General features: G+C 48.4%; 1 protein-coding gene across 4 annotated transcripts in view; it reads right to left on the reverse strand.

The window, feature by feature from the left end:
• ALPL (alkaline phosphatase, biomineralization associated) overlaps positions 1-20,360 on the reverse strand; it is a 58,088-nt gene that overhangs the window by 22,279 nt on the left and 15,449 nt on the right. The window contains exon 1 of one of the 4 annotated variants that reach the window (XM_060625555.3): positions 8,642-8,968. The exons of 1 other annotated variant lie outside the window; for it this stretch is intronic. The gene's annotated coding sequence lies outside the window, so the exon portion shown is untranslated. Of the gene's footprint in view, positions 1-1,973; positions 2,199-4,699; positions 4,805-8,641; positions 8,969-20,360 lie in introns of those variants that run through there. 2 more of the 4 variants (XM_060625557.3, XM_078452241.2) reach the window with 2 other exon arrangements.

The following is a 20,360-nucleotide window of genomic DNA, read 5'->3' on the forward strand; positions in this document are numbered from 1 at the left end:
GGATGGATAAATACGTTGTGTGGGTTCACAGGCTGGAAAACTACACAACAGTGAGTATGGACAAATCCATACAACAACATCTTGCAAAGGGAAGGTTGAATGACGGAAGCCAATCTGAGAGTACAGAAGTCACGATAAAGTATAGACAAAGCTAGGTGTTAGAAGACAAGATAAAGGTTACACCTGGGGTTGTGGAGACCGAAGGGGGCACAGAGGACTTGTGATTGATCTGAGAGCTAGTTACATGGGTGCATTCTGTCTGAAAACCCAATAAGCTGTCAATGTATTGATAAGAACACTTTTCTTTTTCTTTTTTTTTTTTTTTTAACATTTATTTATTATTGAGAGACAGAGCATGAGCAGGGGAGGGGCAGGGAGAGAGGGAGAGACAGAATCTGAAACAGGCTCCAGGCTCTGAGCTGTCAGCACCAGAGCCCGACGAGGGGCTCGAACTCACAAACCGCAAGATCATGACCTGAGCCAAAGTCGGACGCTTAACCGACTGAGCCACCCAGGCGCCCCGATGAGGACACTTTTCTGTATGAATGTATATTATACTTCAATAAAATAAGAGCTCTACTCTCTGAGAGCGTACATAAACGATCTATAAATAATCTATAAACACAGACAACATGAAAATGACCTGTGTACTGCACTTCACTGTTTATAATGACTTTCACCATGATTTCTCACTAATAACCTATGTAGTGGACAGAGGGGATCTATGATCTCCTTTATTATTACTATTACTATTATTATTATTATTATTTGCTATCATCTCCTTTGTGAAAAAAATCAAGGCTCATGATAGTGCACCATGCACTGAGAAATAGGACTTAATTCTCTCTCCATCCAGTACAAACAAGAAAATAAGGAAAAATAAAAGTGAAGGGTGGCTCCAGGAGATCTACAGGGCTCATCCAGCCTGCATGATTATTCTTATTTCTCTTCCCTGCTAGCCTGATGCTCTGTGAGAGTAAACACCACTCCACATCTTTGAATCCCCAACCCTACGCACACAGAAGCAGCTCTGTAAATGCTAACTTAATGAAAAGCCTCAGGATTCAGGCTGGAATGCTCTGGAATTTTGACCCCAGGGATGTGGTCTTTAGACCCCTGTCCTAGAGACAGACAGGTGCCTTCTTCCACTGCCTCTGCCCGAAAAGGAGAGGGGGTTGGAATCTAAAGCCTTCAGAAGCCAGAATCTGCTCTGCTGGCTCCCGCTCTTGCCCCCACCCTGAGTCTCCAAGTCTGCTCTCTCGCAGCCCTGGTGATGGACTCCGTGGGGCCCAGTCTGGGGCCGCAGAGGCCCCAGCTGCCCACCACCCTCTGCCAATGCTCTACGAGCTCAGAATGGAGCCTCCAAGGGCGAGCCAGCCCCACTGCCCCCCACCTCCCAGCTGGATGGTCTCTGCCAGGCTCCCAGCTACATGCCCTGATTATTCATGACAATTATGCAGAAGTCCTGACTGGGCTCTGGCCCCTGGAGAAGGAGCAACTACTTGGCAGGTCAGGAGAAAGAGCAGAGGGGTGGGCCTGGGCCCTAAGGACTGAGCTGGGGCAGAGGACATGGGAGCCCCTAGGAGTCAGGAAAAAGCCAGTCCTGGGCGTCTAGGTCTCAAAACGCCCAGGACAATTGCCAGATAAAAATCACTACCATTCCTTGGGCACACACGTTGTGCTGAACACTGTGCTAACTGTTGACATCTGTGATTTTACTTAGTCCTCACAGCAAGTATTGTTAGCCCGCTTTACCGTTTAGGAAACTGAGCAGAGGATCTCAGCTATCCGTGGCCAGGTGCAATTCAAGCCCAGGCTGACTCAGCCTTTCTGGGCCTCAGTTTCCCCACCACGGAGAAGGAGAGAGACCAGCGCCCGCCCGCCCTTTATTCCACAAGAGCAAATAGTAGACAAATGAGTTTAGGGCAGGAGATCTGGAGGCAGGGGAGTTGGGCCCTGGTGAGTTCTCCTACCTGAGGGGCCTGGCCAGGCGGCAGGTGAAAAAAAAGAGCAGGCTTAATGTCAGTATCAGGAGGAGGAGGCTGAGGACCGCCGTGAGGACCATGTCCAGGGTGGGGGACAGAAGGGTCATCTTGAGGCACAGAGGGCCCCACAGGGCAGCCTCAGGACCCTGCAAACCCCCGGTCACCCTAGCCTTGGATGCTCGCTCCAAAGCCCTGGCTCAGTGGCTGTGACCTGGCTTTGTTCCCTGGGGTTAATCTTTGGGGATTAGCCCAGGGGGGATGAAGCAGGAAGGGGGGCACAGCCCGTGAGGCTCCCCTCCCCCAAGCCAGGCCTTCCCCACATGATGCGTGTTCAACTTTGTTCATTCATTCTTCATTCCCAAACATTCAGTGAGCACCTGCTGTGGACCTGGCTCTGTTCTAAGTACCAAGGAGTCATTGGGGGAACAGGATAGATATGGTCTCTGTCATCTTGGAGATTCCTGACTGGCCAGGGTAGAAAAAGCACTTACTACGACGCACCAGCCATTGTGCCGGTCACCCTGTGGGATAAAAGCACAGAAGGAAGGGATGCCTGGCCGGCCCAGGTCATGGCTGGCTATTCCTCTGAAGCAGCAACAGTGGCTGTTCCACCCCCGTTTACAAGCCCAGGAATGAGACTGCACCGAATCAGCCAGAGGGGTGAACTTATGTCCAGATTAAGAGGAACTATTCTTATTGGGGGCCAACCGTGTGCCTCACCCCATAAGAGAGGCTCTAGCAACGCTGCTTGCAAATGAAGGCAATAGAAGCTCAGAGGCGTGACGTCAGAGTTGGGATTTGAACCCAGATCTGCCAACCTCCGTAGCCTGTAACCCCAAGCCCTGCACTGCCTCAGAACTGGGACAGCAGCAGCCCCGCAGGACAGCAGGGAGGCTCCAGGGAATCACTGCCAGGTGCTGGCTCAAAGCCACCTGTCACACACACAGGCTGGAGGTAGCTGAGATGCTGCCTGCCCGGAGGGTCCCTTTCTGCTTCCAAAGTCCCCCCTTTCCATATTTATCTCCCTTTCTCCTGCGTTCCAACATCTCATCAAGTGAGGATGGTAGTGATAGTTCCCATCTTACAGATTCAGAAACTGAGGCTCAGGAGTGCCTGTGTGTCCCAGTCAGTTGAGCATCCACTCTTGCTATCGGCTCAGGCCATGATCTCACAGCTAGTGAAGAGCCTGCTTGAGATTCTCTCTCCCTCAAAAATAAACATTAAAAAAAAGAAGAAAGAAACTGAGGCTTAGAGAAGTGAAGCCATGAGACACGTCCAGAGCCCAGATGAACACCAGCCTGTGTGCCTGTGAGACCAGGCCTTTTCTGATTACACTTCCTGCCATCTGGGACACCTCAGACCCCATGATACAAAGCACTCACGGTCATGGCACAAAGCACTCAAGGTCAGCACTCATGCCAAGAGAGGGCCCCTCTTTCTGGTCCCAGAAAGGCCACTAAGCTCACCACGAACACAGGAAATCCAGTGGTATCACTCCATGAAAGCCTTGTCTTTCTCAATAGGCCCTTACCTCAAATCGTGTCAGACCCTCACAACACCCCAGTGATACAAGCAGGGTTGGCTCGTTGGCCCTGTTGACAGGGAAACTAAGACTCATCAGTACCGTCACTTGGTCAGCTGTCACATGGCCAGCATGTTTGGGCCTGGCCCCACCTCCCCCCGCTGTGTGATGTTGGGTCAGTCCCTGCACCTTTGACCCTGACACCCATTGCCCTTTCAGGAGAGCACCTGTAGTGTCCCAGACACTGTGTGACATACGGGGCCTCAGTTTAGTCCTCATTAACAACCCTGAGCTGGATAATTTGTCCCCCTCCCCAATGAGAGAAGAGTGGCCTGGGCAGTGTTGGGATGTGGGAGGGGGGCAGACAGTGGTGATGATCCAGGCTTACACAGATGAAAGGTGCTAAGCCACGCCCTGCATGGGACTCCTCACAGGACCTACCCGGAGGTCACCCCTGCTGCGGGGTCTGTCCACCACAGCTCACCCAGAGACCCTCCGGGCCCACCCAGCTCCCAGGGCTGGGACAGCTCTAAGGCTCCCCCACCCACCAGCCTCACAAATCAATACAAGTCTCAAGGAGGATCACCTTGTGCTCCCCAGCCTTACTCTGCTGGGCCAGAAGGCAGTTATCTGTCGTTAGGGAGCCTCCAGACTAGAAGTTGCTGACCTGGAAAGTCTGGGCTGTGGCGGGTCCTTTGAGCACATTTCCCCAAACCTACTAGGCCACAGGAATCACCTGGGGACAAATTGGAAAAAGCCCTATTCCCAAGTGGTTTGGGGGGGTGGTGGGGAGAGACAGACTGGGAAGAATGAGTGATGGGGGTGTTTTACAACGATTGGGAGGCAGTTAAGGGGCAGGTTCCCATATATGCAAAACTTCACCCAGGAGCCAGGAGCCCCCACCCTGCCTGGATTGCTAGGTACTGAGGACCTGATGAGGTTTGAGCGAAGGGAGTGTACAGGAAGAAAAGGGTGTGACGTATTCAAATTTTAAAAAGGAGATTAAAGATACATACCAACCCCCAAATTCCCATTCCCCTGCCCCCCCCCCCCACCAGACCTACTCAGTCAGAATCTCCTAGGGCAAGACGTGCTGAGTCATTCTGTGAGCAGATTAGTTTGGGAAATACACCTTTACACAGTGTCCCATTGCCCAGATGGGAAGACTGAGGCCTAAAGAGAAAAGACTTACCCTGGGTGCCCAGCTCCTACTCCCCCCACACAGGGAACAATCAGAACAGGCCAGAGCCAGCGCCCTCTGGGCTGTCAGCTGGGCCCTCCTGGCTCTGTGAGGGAGCTGTGGCTGCAGGAAGTGCTGAGTGCTCCCTGAGCTCCCAGCAGGCTGGGGATTGGGATGGGGGTTGGGGGCCGCCTACAATTCCAAACTGGGCTGAGGCAGCTGCCCAGGGAGGAACATTTCAGCTGCAGGGTCAGAGAGAGGGGACACAGAATCCCTCTCTCAGCCAAGTCTGGCGTTTCTGGCAAGCCTTGCTGGCCAGGACTTTATTCATTCACTGACGTAAGTTATTTATGGCCGCCATGAAGCAGCCTCTGGGTATAGGGCTCAGGAAGGAATGCGTGGTGGTCACAGTGGGCTGCAGGTCAGACCCAAGGAGGGGCTTCCCCAGAAGGAGGAGGGCCAGATGCCAGGGACAGGGCAAGGCTCAGACCTCAGCTGCTGACAGCACTCTCTCCCGGCAAAAAGCAGATGTGGGAGTGCCCAGGGAGGCACGATGTCAACCCTGCTCACTGCCAAGCCATTGCTGTCTTTAGGGCTCAGCTGAGACACCAGCTGTCCCCTGAGCACTTCCAGCCTCAGCAGCTCTGTACACAGCGTTCTCTGGTCTAGAATGTTCCCTGCTGTCCACTCCACGCATCCCTCCCATCATCCTTCCACCTTCCACAGAGCTGCCTTGCACCCCCGTCTCAGCCCATGTGGTAGTTCTGACTCTTTCTGAAGCTTCTGGAACCGGGGGCGCTCAAGGCCTTGGTCACCTCTATCAGAGCCTTAGAGAGCCATCAGTTGTCATTTCTTCCTGTGGCGTGAGCTCTGCTGATGGTGGCCGCCCCGTGGCCGGCAGAGTCTGGCACACAGCTGGGTGGCCAGGGAATGTCGGTAGGTGGGTTTGAAGGGTGGTGGGGTCAAGGCATGAGCGGCTGAAGACAGCTCAGCCGCAGAAAGAGCGAGCTGTGCAGCCAGGCCACAGGGTTCAGATCCTGCCTCTGCCCCTCTTGAGCCAGGGAGAGTAGCTAAGGGCCACGGACCCCCGGCCTGTGTCTGCAAAGTGGGAGGCTAACAGAAACCACAGGGTCGCTGTCAGGATTGTGTGAGTTAATAGACGGACAGGATTCAAACAGCCCCCAGGGCATGGTAAGTGTTCAGTGAATATCAGCCTGCAGCTAGGATGGGGGGAGGGGGGGCGGGACAGTGGGTAAGAAGAGCCCTTGAACGCCTGGAGCAGAAAACCGACAGACCCTTCTCTGCTGGCTCAGCTTGGCCAGGCAGGCATTAGCCCCCAGGGCTTTCCCACAGACCTGCTTGCCTGCAAGGCCCCACAGGACCTCCACTTGGCAGGAGGTGGGTATTTAACTAAAGGCAAGGGGTAGAGGTTCCAGTTCTCATGGTCCAGGGGCTCCATGTTTCCACATGGGAAGAGACAACCCACCAGAAGCAGTGCAACGTGTTCTTTTCCTCTTGAAGGGGAGAAAGAGAGAACCCCCAGGATCAGCCAGGAGGGTTCCACGGACAGAGTGGGAGGAAAGCCAGGCCGGAAGGACGGTGGGGGTTGAGGTGAACAGAGAGAGAGGGTGCCCCTGACAGGAGGGAGGAGGGGCAGCCCAGACCAGCCACAACGGGCTCTGCCTGCTGAGCTCACGGGGTCAAGAGCACACCCTGCATGTCTCCTGCCCGCTTTCATGCCAGCCCATCTTACAGGTTAAGACATTGAAGCTCAGACGGTCTGCTGCTTGCCCAAGACCACACAGCAGAGCCAGAATCAGAAGCCCCAAAGGCCTGGGCTCTGCAGCCAAAGCTTTTCTGGGGCTCCCTGGGGCATCTGGATGGTCTTCATGCCACAAACTGGCTCTGTGGGCAGAAGACTAGAGCCAGTCAAGGTTCAGCTGGTAGGAGAGCTGGCAGGGTGGGGAGTGGGGGGCGGGGCCCAGAAACCCATTCCTGGGAGCTCAGATGGCTGGGGCGCCTGGGCACAGGAGGGTCAGGGATGGCTCCTCTATGGGCACACGGGCTTCTACCATCCCACGGAGAAGTTACGTTCTGTCCCAGACCACCTTGTTCTGGGCCGAGCCTGGAAGCTGAGGGCAAGGGGAGGGGGAGGGGAGCATGTGCTGTGTGTTTCTAAGGTGTTTGCCACCCCCTGCACTTGGGTGTTTCATTCAGCACTCCTGCAGCAGAAGCCCCTCTGCTACCAGGAGACAGACAGACAGGACTGTCCATCCTTGCTCTCATCATCGACAACACGAAAAGGCAGGCACAGAGAGGGTACACGACCTCCCCAGGGCCACACAGCACACCAACGGCAGGCACAAGTCTCCACAGTAACCAGCTACAATCTGGGGGCTATTACTGGAAGCACAAAGCACTCTGGGAGGCCTCGCGTGGGTGCCAATGTCTTGGAATTCCAGACATGAATGATTTGTGTCATTGAAAAGAACAATTCAAACTGAGACTATTCTAAAAAAGGCCTTGTTTCGCACTTTGTCATTGTACCCTTAAATAATAGCAAACCTTTTCATAGCCCTTACTATGTGCCAACCATTGTTCTAAACATTTTACCTCTATTGCCTCATTTAATCCCTAAAACAACCTACCCCATAGGTGCTATTATTACCATTTTACAGGTGACAGAACAGAAACACAGAGAGGTTAAGTCCTTTGCCCGAGGTCACACCGCCAGTATTCAACGCTCCCTGTGGATGTTTCTGTCTTCCAGGGCCAAGTGTAAAAACTCCCAAGCAGCCTGGAAATGAACCACATTTGTTCTGGCTATGCCATGGACACTGTGCGTCTGTGGACGAATGGACCGCATGCAGCTGCTATTGGACACGCTCACTACATCCCATGTCACCCCAGCCCCTGGAGGAGGGTTCCTCAGCGCCACTTACAGAAGAGGGGTCGGGTGAGGGGATCTACCCGGGGTCATACATGGTGACACCCTAGACGCACGCCTCCTCCTCCCCCCCCCCCCCCCCCCGAAGCCTCCTATTCCAGCTGGTCCTCAGGCAGGTCACTGGACCACCATGGCTCTCTCTGCTCCCCGCCCCTCGAGGCCCACGCACCCTGGCGGCCTTCCCCTAGGAGAGGAAGCCGCCATTCCACAGGCCCCACGTGCGCCCTGAGAGAGGCCGTGACAACTCCGGATTGGGGAGATAGGCGGTGAACTTGTAGCCTGCTGGGTGCCAGCCAACACAAGCAGCATCCCTGGGTGGCATGTGCGGGGGGGGGGGGGGGGGGTCGCGATCACCCTGCTCGCGTCAGAGCAGGGAGGACACGGATGTTCCCAGAGATAGCACTCTGCAGCTGGCACTGGATAACAGCGTTCCTTACATTCCCAGAGAACCTTCCAGCAGCAGGAGGCGGCGGCTCCTGCTGCTATTGCATTTGCTGGTGACCCCAGGAGGTATCAGGGCAGGGATACCGCCCCCCCGCCCCCCAACAGGAAACCTGGGCGGGCGGAAGCGAGGGTCCCACCCAAGGGTGCACAGCTCGGCAGAGTCCCCATTGCTTACTGGTTTCACGACCTTGGGCACGTCACTTCACCTTTCTGGGCCTCAGTTTCCTCACTCGTGCAAGGGAGGTCATCGCAATGAGTGCCGCTGTCACTGTGCGATTGTAAGCATGAGAACACGACCAAAAAACCGGAAGATAAATACCGAGGGCTCGGCCCATGAAACACACAATAAACGTTAGCTGGTAGTAATAGGTACAGTGAGCGTGCCAGGCCCGGTTCTAAGTGCTTCGCATGCACCGACTCGCCTAACCCTCACAGCAGCACTCTCGCGTGTGTGATCGTTGCTCCCACTGTACAGAGAAGTTCAGTTGCTTGGCCGAGGTCACACAGCTATTAACAGGACGCTACGGAGACGGAAAGGGAAGGACTCTTAATGGAGCACCTACTATGTGCCGGAGCTTTGGGTTCCGCCTTCCAAGGATCCTGGGAGGTGGGAATTATCAGCCCTGGGTCAGAAGACAAAACGGAGACTCAGGAAATGGGCGGGAGGAGCAGGGTCACACAGCAACCGCGTGGGAGAGCTGGGATCCGGGCCAGGCCTGGCTGGCTCCACATCCAGCTTGCTACCGCCATCCGGGTCATCTGCCAGGGCAGCTTCCATCACCGATGGCACAGCGGAGGCCTCAGCCACCGCTAGGTACGGGGAGCCCCGCACCAGTGTGCTGCGTGATCTCATTCTGCCCGCGTCTGTGTGTGCCCTGCAGCGTTGGCTGTGAGTGCCACCCCACCACAGGTCCTGAAGTCAGGCCTCCGCCCCTGGTCCACGCCCCCTGGGCCCCCTCCCTCCCAGGTCAGCCTTTCTGGGTTTATAACTCCCCAGAGGGGCTGAGACGGGCAGGGGCAGGCCAGGGGGGGTACAAGTCAGTGTCCTGGCCAAATACTCAAGAGCTGTTTCCTCATTTGCGAAGCAGGGATAATAAATGCCATTCTGCCTCCAGTATCAGCTTCTTGGAAGGGAGGAACTTTGCAAACTGTAAAGTGCTCTGCAGATGTTCCTCTGGCTTTTCACATTCCTTCTGATGACGATCGTGGATATTTGCTGTAATCTCTGGCCACCCAGAATCCACTTCCCCTTCCTGACAATGCCCCAGTTTCCTTGGACAGCAACCCTCCCCCTTTTGGCCATGTGGTTTGGATGGGATTGATCTCACCCCCAGCAGCTGCAGGTGGGTCCTGACTGGCTTAAAGTGGAAGACTCTCTCCGCCTGGATGGTGTGTTGTAAGGGTGAGGCAGTGGGGAGGAGGGCTGTGTGGAGCCTGAAGATGAAGCAACTCCTTAGAAGGTGAACTAGACGCAGAGAATTTGGAGTCTTGGGTAACATTGCTTGAGTCCCTGGATGCAGCCATGCCTGAAGCTCGCTTCTGAACATCCAGGTTCCATGAGCCAATTAATACCCCTTATTGTTTGCCTTGGATTTACTGTTACTTGGAACATAGTCTGACCTTAGAACTCCAGTTCAGTCGGTTTCTCTGAGCCCCTTATAATGTAAGCAACCGCATCGTGTCATACTCAGCCAGCTGTTCCTACCAAAGGAAAAATCTTGCAAACAAGTTAAAGATGGGTCAGTAAAGTTCAAATGCATGGCTAAATAAAAGTCCAACTGAACACAAGGTAGGTTTTCTTTTTGGAATCTATAAACCCTCGGAACCGTGGGAGATCCTTGAACAGGACGTAACAACCCTACTACAGGCAGGACTGAGACCCTCCCCTTCCAAAAGTTGTTGTCAGTGGACGTTAGCTCTTGGATCACCACGTTCCAAGTGCCCCTGTGTTAGGGGCTGCAGGTGCAAGATCTTCCTTGTGGGACCTTCGGTCTAGTGACGATTGGTCATAATACACATTTTTACTGGGTTTTACACAAAAGCCCTAGGAGGTCGGAGTACAGGGGGATCCTGCTACACCCATTTCACAGAGGAAACACAGAGAGGTGAAGTGACCTGCCCGAGACCCTTCTGCTAAAGAGGGGCAAGGCCAGGCCATGCTGTGGGATCTGCCTGGCTCCAAGCCCAGTGCTTTTTCTCCTAGGCCTTTCGGTGCAGGGTTGGCATTGGGGGCTGTCATTTCTTTGAGGTAGTCTATTCTGCTTAGGGGAAGTCAGAGTGGTTTAAAAGTTAAAGAAGTGGGGCACCTGGCTGGCTCAGTTGGTAGAACATGCAACTCTCTTTTATTTTTATTTTTTTAATGTTCATTTATTTTTGAGACAGATTGAGAGAGAGAGAGAGAGAGAGAGAGAGAGAGAGAGAGTATGAGCAAGGGAGGGGCAGAGAGAGAGGGAGACACAGAATCCAAAGCAGGGTTCAGGCTCCGAGCTGCCAGCACAAAGCCCGATGAGGGGCTCAAACTCACGAACCTCGAGACCACGACCTAAGCATAAGTTGGATCCTCAACCAACTGAGCAACCCAGGCACCCCAGCAACTCTTGATCTCAGGGTTGTGAGTTCAAGCCCCACGTTGGGTATAGAGATTACTTTAAACAAAACAAAACAAAAAAATCACATACAAAAATTTAAAAATTCAATTAAAAAAAAAAAAAGGCTAAAGAGAAAGCCAAGTATCATGGCTTCCCTGTTTGCCTGAGGCTCTTGGCTCCTCAAGAAGCCCCAGTACTCAGGCCCAACACCTTTACTATCCTACGGGACTCACCTCCCACCGGCTGTAGCCAGAGAGGGACCAGGAACCACCCTGAAATCTAGGCCCCGAAGCCCCAAATGCTTTCCCAGGCAGCCCTGGACACCTCAAGCAAGCTTTCCGACCTCTACTCTACATTTCCAAGATCCAACTGATACTGACTCATCCCTATACACGAAGGCCCTTCCCTACTTGTTATCGAACCAACAATCAATCAGTTGACCGCTATTTACTGAGCACCTGCTATAGCCGGGGGCTGTTCTACTTGCAGAACCAAACAACCCAAATCCTGGCTGGGCTGCCGGCAGGAGCAGACAACAAAGAAGAAATAAAGTCAATAGGATACCACGTGGTGGAGGAAAAGGAGGGGGGTGGGGAGGAGGACATGGTGTTTGCAGTTTGCAGTTTTAAATAGAGAGGACAGAGAAAGGCTCACACAGAACTCCTCACTCCTCACCCCTCACCCCGTGGCTTTGCAATAATCCCACACAGCTGAGCAGGAGACTCCCAAACTGTAGATAAGGAAACTTCAGGAAGCTTCAGGATTAAATCTCAGGTCCACCTGCATATGCTAATCTAACCGGGGGTTACTGGGCTCCCCTATGCCCTCTCCCCTAACTCTACCAAATGGCACTAGCAGCCTTCTTGCAGATGACGCAACTGGGGCTCTCAGAGGTGAAGTCACATGCCCAGACCCGCAGGAGCACAAAGAGGTCAGGGTTCAACCCCAGTGCCACCCTCTGGAGCTGCGTCTTGGCAAGGCCCACATCTGCCTCCATCTTCAGCTCTGGGCTTGTCGAAACTCAGACCGCCTCTTTGCTGATTTCCTGTCCTCCGAGAGTCCCCCTCCCTTTCCCAGAGACCCTCTGGCTCTCTATCCCAGGTCATAGGAGCCCCTAATTGTCCAACCCACCCTTGTTCTGCCTCCTCAATTAACTTCTGGCCCATCACTAAACCCACATTTGCGTGAAATCTACAAAAGACAGCTTGTGAATGGCCAAGGGCAGGCAGACAGCTGGAATACATGTGTAGGGGGGTGGGGGAGCTTCTCACTGAGCTTTCCCATCTGGGTTTATCCGGTAATCCCCAAAACCCCCAACTAATCTTTCTGAACATGGAGCATAGTGGAAAGATCTTGGCCATGGAGAAGGTAGACAAGGGTTAAGTCCTGTCGGTGCAGCTTTGAAAGTGACTTTGCCTCTGGGGCTGCAGGTTCCTTATCTGTCAAACAAGGTTAGTCATCCCCATCTTGCAAGGTTGTTGTAAAGATAAGATGCAATGGAGAGTATCTGTTAAGAGATAAAATCCAATAGAAAGCGTATTTAGAAAACATTTAGCAGGGCACAAACAAAGAATTTGTTGAACCGAATAGAGATTTGCATAATGGTGAACCACCACCAACAGCATAACAATAGCTGCATTCATTGTGCTCTCACACTTTGAGGTAGGCACCCTTAGTATCAACCCCATTTTACAGAAGAGGAAAAAAAAGCACAGAGAGGTTAAGTCACTTGCCAATGATCACACAGCAAGCAGTGGTAGGGCTGGGACTAGGAACCCAAACTGTCCAACTCTGAAGTAGAAACTTAACCATGATGCTAGGTTAGCAAAGGAGGCATTGAAGTACAGTCACTAAGCGCTAACCCAGGAAGGGATCATAGGCAGCCCCACTCCAGGACCTTCACTCTTCACTACCGTGTCAGCTGGTCAGAGCTGAAAGAGAGTCTAGGAATGATCTACCCTAGGGGCTCCTGGGTGGCTCAGTCAGTTAAGCGGCAGACTTCGTTCAACTCAGGTCATGATCTCGCAGTTCATGAGTTCGAGCCCCACATCTGAATCTGCTTCAGATTCTGTGTCTTCCTCTCTTTCTGCCCCTTCCCTGCTCATGCTTTGCCTCTCCCTGTCTCAAAAAAAAAATTAAAAATAAAAAAAAAAAGGAATGATCTACCCTGACACTCATTTTTTTTTTCCCAAGCAGGAACCTAAAGAGGTAGTGTGACTGTCCCCAAAACTGACAGCCAGTGAATCGAAGAATCAGGACAAGCAGCCAGGTTTCCTAACTCCAGACTCCCATGCCATCACTGAGTATCACAGTGACCATAAGGGGCCATCAGGGAAGGAGTCTCAAGTATGCACCGGAATCTTTCCAGAAGTGGAGGGAAGACAGTCAAAGCAGAGGAAATAGCCCATGCAAAGTTCTGGGGGCCATGAATGTCTTTTTTTTTTTTTTTTTTTTTTTTTTGAGAATAGTGAGCTGTGAGGTGCATGCAAAGGGGCAAGGGCAGATGATGAGGCCAGTTTTTCATATTAAATATTTCCACTTTGGGGGCACTTGGGTGGCTCAGTCGGTTAAGCATCCGACTTCAGCTCAGATCATGATCTCACAGATCACGAGTTCAAGCCCTGCATTGGGCTGTTTAAATTGGTGTATGTAGGGGCTTGGTGCTACAGCCAGCAGAAGGAGCGGGGCCTAGTCTTTAGGGTGGTAGAAAATACTAAAATAGAAAACAAAATCGGATTTGAGTTCTGCTCTTGGCTCTTTGCATCAAGCCTTACCCCGCATACACTCCCGTCCCCAACAAGCCCAGTGCCCCAGAACAACCGAAGCCAGCGCTCTCACTTGGACGTCGGCAGCCCAGGCAGGTGGCATGAGTGTCTTCTGAAGTAAAGTCAGAGGTACAGCGGGCAAAGTGGGATTGCAGGAATCAAGAGGGAACTGACAGGCCTCCAGGCGCTATACCACCCGTTCCCTTCCTCATGGCTGGTGGGTTCTGACCTAACCAGACAGCCCCCTCCCCTGGCGGCTTCTTTCTGGAGTGCTGGAAGTGAAGCCCAGTCCTGTGGAGTTGGTTACCTGAGAGAGAGGAGTGGCTCTGCCAGACTGAGGGTCTCCACTCCAGGACTGTCATCTCCTTGGGTTCACTGGTGCTGACAGAGACTAGGGTCAGGCTTAGATTTTTAGCTCAGTGCGCAGCACCAGACAGAATAGCTGAGCCCCCCTCCCCTGCCCCCCGAGAAATGAGCTCACAGGTTAAAGAACAGGGAATCCAAGGAACACAATGGCTTCAAAACAAACTGATTAAAGATACCACTGGAATCAGCTGTATTCAACAGATGGACTGAGAATTTTAAATAAGAATTAGAGGGGCGCCTGGGTGGCTCAGTCGGTTAAGCGGCCGACTTCGGCTCAGGTCATGATCTCGCGGTCCGTGAGTTTGAGCCCCGCATCGGGCTCTGGGCTGACAGCTCAGAGCCTGGAGCCTATTTCAGATTCTGTGTCTCCCTCTCTCTGACCCTCCCCCGTTCATGCTCTGTCTCTCTCTGTCTCAAAAATAAATAACCATTAAAAAAAATTAAAAAAAAAAAAAAAGAATTAGAGGGGTGCCTGGGTGGCTCAGTCAGTTAAGTGTCCGACTTCAGCTCAGGTCATGATCTCACAGTTTGTGAGTTCGAGCCCTGCATAGGGCTGTGTGCTGACAGCTCAGAGCCTGGAGCCTACTTCAGATTCTGTGTCTCCCTCTCTCTCTTCCCCAACCCCACTCACTCTCTGTCTCTCTCTCGAAAATAAATAAACATTTTAAAAATTAAATAAGCATTAGAAACACAGAAAAGAAGGGAAGATATTCACAATATAAAAAAACAGTAAAGTGTTAGAGGACCCAAGTAAAAATATTCTGCATGAAAAGCCTGTCGAAATAACAAACATAATAGGTAGAGTAGAAATGGGGAACTGGGATACCAGATAGAGGAACACTTCCAAGAAGAGGCCAGGAAACTTTAGGAAACAGAAAATATGAAAGAGATGGTAAAACTTCAGTTAAAAAGTTAAACATCAGGGCACCTGAGTGGCTTGGTCGGTTAAGTGTTGGACTTCAGCTCAGGTCATGATCTCCCAGTTCATGAGTTTGAGTCCCTCATCAGGCTCCTTGCTTTTCTTTCTTTCTTTCTTTCTCTCCCCCACCCCCCACTTGCACTATAAATAAATAAATAAATAAATAAATAAATAAATAAGCTAAAACACCGCCCCCAACCTTACTCCATTAATTTGAAATGGATCATAAACCTAATTATAAAAGCCAGAACCACAAAGCTTCTAGAAGCAAACATAAGAGGCTATCTTTGTGACTTTGGGGAAGGTGACACCTCAAAAAGAAAAAACTGATAAATAGGACTTCATCAATAGTTAAAATTTCTGCCCATCAAAAGATACTATTAAGGGGACACCTGGGTGGCTCAGTCGGTTAAGTGTCCAAGTCTTGACTTGATCAGGTCATGAACTCACGATTTGTGGGTTCCAGTTGGGCAGGCTTGCTGCTTTCAGCGTGGAGCCTGCTTCAGATCCTCTGTCCCTCTCTCTCTCAGCCCCTCCCCCGCTCACAGGCGCATGCATGAGCGCTCCCTCCCTCCCTCTCCCTCTCTCTCAAAAATAAATAAGCATTAAAAAAACAAAAAAAACAAAAAAAAAAGGAGGGAACGTGGGTGGCTCAGTCAGTTAAGCATCCGACTTCAGCTCAGATCATGATCTCACGGTCCACGAGTTCAAGCCCTGCATCAGGCCCTGTGCTGACAGCTCGGAGCCTGGAGCCTGCTTTGGATTCTGTCTCCCTCTCTCTCTGACCCTCCCCCACTCACACTCTGTCTTTTGCTATCAAAAAAAAAAAAAAAATGAATAAACGTTAAGAAAATTAAAAAAGCAAAAGAAGGGGGCGCCTGGGTGGATCAGTCGGTTAAGCGGCCGACTTCGGCTCAGGTCATGAGTTCAGATTCTGTGTCTCCCTCTCTCTGACCCTCCCCCGTTCATGCTCTGTCTCTCTCTGTCTCAAAAATAAATAAACTTTAAAAAATTAAAAAAAAAAAAAAAAGCAAAAGAGGTAAAAAAAAAAATGATACCATTAAAAAAGTGAATAGGGGCGCTTGGGTGGCTCAGTCAGTTAAGCATACAAGTCTTGACTTTGGCTCAGGTCATGATCTCACAGTTTGTGAGATTGAGCCCTGTGTGGGGTTCTGCACTATGACATCACAGCACAGGAAGGAGCCAGATTGGGATTCTCTCTCTCTCTCTCTCTCTCTCTCTGCCCCTCCCCACACTTGGGCACGCGCTCTCTCTCTCTCTCTCTCTCTCAAAATAAATAAATAAACTTAAAAAAAAAGTGAATACACGAGACACATAATGGAAAAGAACTTGCATAGTACACACGACTGCAAGACCGTATCCAGTAAATTTAAAAATACTAAAGTTGAGAATAAAATGATTAGCAGCCCCTCCCCTCCCACACACAATGGGCAAAAGACTTAGCCACTTCAAAAAGAAAACGTAACCAATAACCAATAGTTCATGGAAAGGTGTTCCACATCATTGCTATCAATGAAAATTAAACCCATTTCACACCCACCAGAACAACCGAAACCAAATGAAAGTATGCCTTGTAAAATTAAACACTGTCAAGAATGTAGAAAAATCCGGAAGCCTCATATATTGTTCATGAGAATATAGTATAGTACAATGAAGTTGGAAAAGAGTTTGGCAGTTCCATATAAAGGTAAACATACATTTACCACATGATCCAGCAATTCTACCCCAAAGTAATTGCTCAAAAGAAATGAAAATATGCCTACATGAAGATTTATACATAAGTGTTCATAGCTTTATTTATAATAACCTCAAACTGGAAACAGTTTACATGTTCATTAACAAATGAATAAACAATGGTGGTATAGTGATAAAACAGAAAACTGCTCAGCCAAGAAGAGTGAACAAAGGATACAACAAACATAGATGCATCTCAGAAACACTATGCCAAGTGAAAGAAGCAGAACATAAAAGAGTACATGCTGCGTAATCCATCTATATGAAACTCCGGAGAAGACCAATCTAATCTATAGTGAAACAAATCAGAACAATGATTGCATTTTGGAGGCAAAATGGACTGGAAAGGGGCATGAAGGAACTTGCTGGAGAGATGGAAATGTTGCTCTCTTTAAATCTTGGTTTGAGATCATGATTACAAGGTAATGTATATTTGTTAAAACACACTGAATTGTGCACTTAACATCTATGCATTTTATTGTATGAAATTATGCATCAACAAAAAGAGAGATGGATATCTAAGTGCCAACATCTAGATAACAGGAGTCCCAGGAAAGGAAAATAAGCCAAGGGAGGAGATATTTCAAGAAATAATGAAGATAACCTTGGAACTAAAGAAAGATGAAAGATCTCCCTTTGAAAGGGCCTCAAATATACCAAATAGGACAGAGAAGGAAAAATGAACTCTTAGAAATATTATAGTGAAGGGGTACCTGGGTGTCTCAGTCAGGTAAGCATCTGACTTCAGCTCAGGTTATGATCTCATGGTTTGGGTTTGAGCCCTGTATTGGGCTCCACACTGACAGTACGGAGTCTGCTTGGGATTCTCTCTCTCTCTCTCTCTCTGCTCCTCCCATTTGCTCTCTCTCTCTCTCTCTCTCTCAAAATACATAAATTTTGATTACTTACAAAGGAATAATCAAATTAAATTGACTAAAGTACCAAAGGAAAAGAATTTGAATCAAGAATTTCATATCCAGCTAAACTGTCATTCAAATACTAAAGGCTAATGAAAATCACACTACATGGCTCAGGTTTGTCCAAAAAGACATCCCACCCCCCAATTTTTTTGGAAGTAACCACTTAATAGAAATAAAGTGAACAGATAAAACTAAAGATATCTGAAGGCTGAGCAAATAACAAATAAAGTTTATTTTTTAAAAACAATTTTAATGTGATGTCACAGGGGCTGAAGGACAAGTCAGTGAAGAATATGAGGGCTTAAGAGGGAGATGGAGAGAGATGAGAAAATGTTAATCTGGTCTTTGTAGGGAAAAACTACAGCTGACAATTTTTTTAAAGTAATAAAACATTAAAAAAGAAAAGGCAAGATAAATTGAAATAAAAATGCAGGCAGGCAGAAATAAAAGTACATAAACAGATTCTTTTCAGAAACACTCAAACATTTTAAAAATTGATCACATACCAGGCCATAAAGCAAGCCTCTCATTTTAAATGACAGGTTTTTACATAGCCCACATTCTCTGACAATGGTACAATTTAGAAGTCATGTTTTTTGTTTTTTGTTTTTTAGAAGTCATATTTTTAAAAGGACAAACAGTTCCCCATACACTCAGATTAAAAACATCTCTAAATAAACTGGATCAAAGAAAAGTCATAGTAGAAATTTAAAATTACTTAGGATTGAATGATCACAGAAACATTTATACACCAAAAATTATAGAATGCAGCAAAGAAAGGGTAAAAATTAACGAGTTAAGTGTCCAACTTAGGAAGTTAGAAAACACAGCAACCCAAAGAAAATAAAAGGAGATTATAAAGAACAGAAATCAACAAAACAAAAAACAAAGATTCAATTGAAAAGATCAAAGCCACAAGTATGTCCTTTAAAAAGTCCATAAACTTGAGGCAAGATTAATTTTAAAAATACAATAAAAGAGGGGCACCTGGGTGGCTCAGTCAGTTAAGTGTCTGACTTCGGCTCAGGTCATGATCTCGCAATTTGTGAGTTCCAGCCCCGCGTCGGGCTTTGTGCTGACAGCTCAGAGCCTGGAGCCTGTTTCGGATTCTGTGTCTCCCTCTCTCTCTGCCCCTCCCCGACTCATGCTCTGTCTCTCTCTCTCCCTCTCAAAAATAAAGATTAAGAAAAAAATTTTTTAAATACAATAAAAGAGATAAGACACTTATAGAAAAGGGGATATGATTTTTTAAAATGCTATAAGCAACCTGATGCCAGTAAATTTGAAAATGTAGATTAAATACATATATTCCTAAAGATATAACTTACCAAAACTGACTCAAGAAGAAATAAAAAACCTAAATTTAAAAACTGAAACAGGGGCACCCGGGTGGCTCAGTTGGTTGAGTGTCCAACTTTGGCTCAGGTCATGATCTTATGGTTTGTGGGTTTGAGCCCCACATCGGGCTCTGTGCTGACAGCACGGAGCCTGGAGCCTGCTTCAGATTCTGTGTCTCCCTCTCTCTCTGCTCCTCCCCTGCTCACACTCTGTCTCTCTCTCAAAAGTAAACATTAAAAAAAATTTTTTAATAAATAAATAAATAAAAACTGAAGCAGGAAAGTAAAAATCTTTCCACAAAGAGAACAGGCCAAGGTGATTTTACAGATCAGTTCTATAAGACTTAAGGAAACAAATCATCTCAAATTTACCCAAACTTTTTCCAGAAGAAAGCAAAAGAGAAAACATTACTATCTACTTTTATGAGGACATTATAATTGCAATACCAAAGCCAAAAAAGTACAATATAAAAATGAAAATTAGAGGTCTATTTATAATTCCAAGCAAGAGATTATCAGACCATAACCAATATATACATAATGAATGTTATGTTTCTCCTAGGATGCAAGAATAGTTTATTAGAAAATCTATACATGTAATTAAATTCATTAACAGATTACAGGAGAAAAACCATCTAATCATCTCAAGATACTTTTTGAACGCATTTAATACCATTCAACACTAATTATTATTTTCAAAAAGCTCTCAGTAAGCTGTGAATAGAAGAGAGCTTCCTTAACCTGAAAAAAATCAGTTTACAAAAAATCTACAAGGGGCTCCTTGTAGGTGGCTCAATCAGTTGAGCATCAGACTCTTGATTTCAGCTCAGGTCATAATCTCACGGTTTGTGAATTCGAGCCCCACATAGGGCTCTGTGCTGACAGTGCGGAGCCTGTTTGGGATTCTCTGTCTCCCTCTCTCTACCCCTTCCCCTGCTCACTTTCTATCTGTCTCTCTCTCTTAAAATAAATAAACATTTTTTAAAAATCTACAAGACATATATATTAAAAGGGGAATATTAGAATATTCTTTCTAAAATAAAAAAACAAGGCAAAGATACCTAGTATCACCATTTTTATTTAAGATTGTACTGGCAGTGTAATAAGGTTGTCTGAACTTTTTAAGAAAAAAGTTCAAAAGCACGAAGATCTAAAAATACAAAAGAAAACTATCATCAGGGCTCCTGGATGGCTCAGATAAGTGTCCAACTCTTAATCTCAGCTCAGCTCAGGTCTTGATCTCACGGTTATGAGTTCAAGCCCTGCATTGGGCTCCATGCTAGGCATGGAGGCTGCTTTAAAAAAAAAAAAAATCTTAATTTGTACCTTAAAAATAAATAAAATAAAATTGTCTATTAAAAAAAAAAAAGGAGGGGCACCTGGGTGGCTCAGTGGTTAAGCATCTGATTTCAGCTCAGGTCATGATCTCAGGGTTCATGAATTCAAGCCCCACATTGGGCTCTGTACTGACAGCTCAGAGCCTGGAGCCTGCTTCAGATTCTGTGTCTCCCTCTCTCTTCGCCTTTACTGCTCACACTCTGTCTCTTTCTCTCTCCAAAATAAATAAACATTAAAAAAAAGAAAGAAAGATCGATAAATTGACCTTTGTTAAATTTTAGAATTTCTGTTTCC

The sequence above is a fragment of the Panthera onca genome, chromosome C1 (assembly GCF_046562875.1).
Source record: "Panthera onca isolate mPanOnc1 chromosome C1, mPanOnc1 haplotype 2, whole genome shotgun sequence".
Taxonomy (NCBI): domain Eukaryota; kingdom Metazoa; phylum Chordata; class Mammalia; order Carnivora; family Felidae; genus Panthera; species Panthera onca.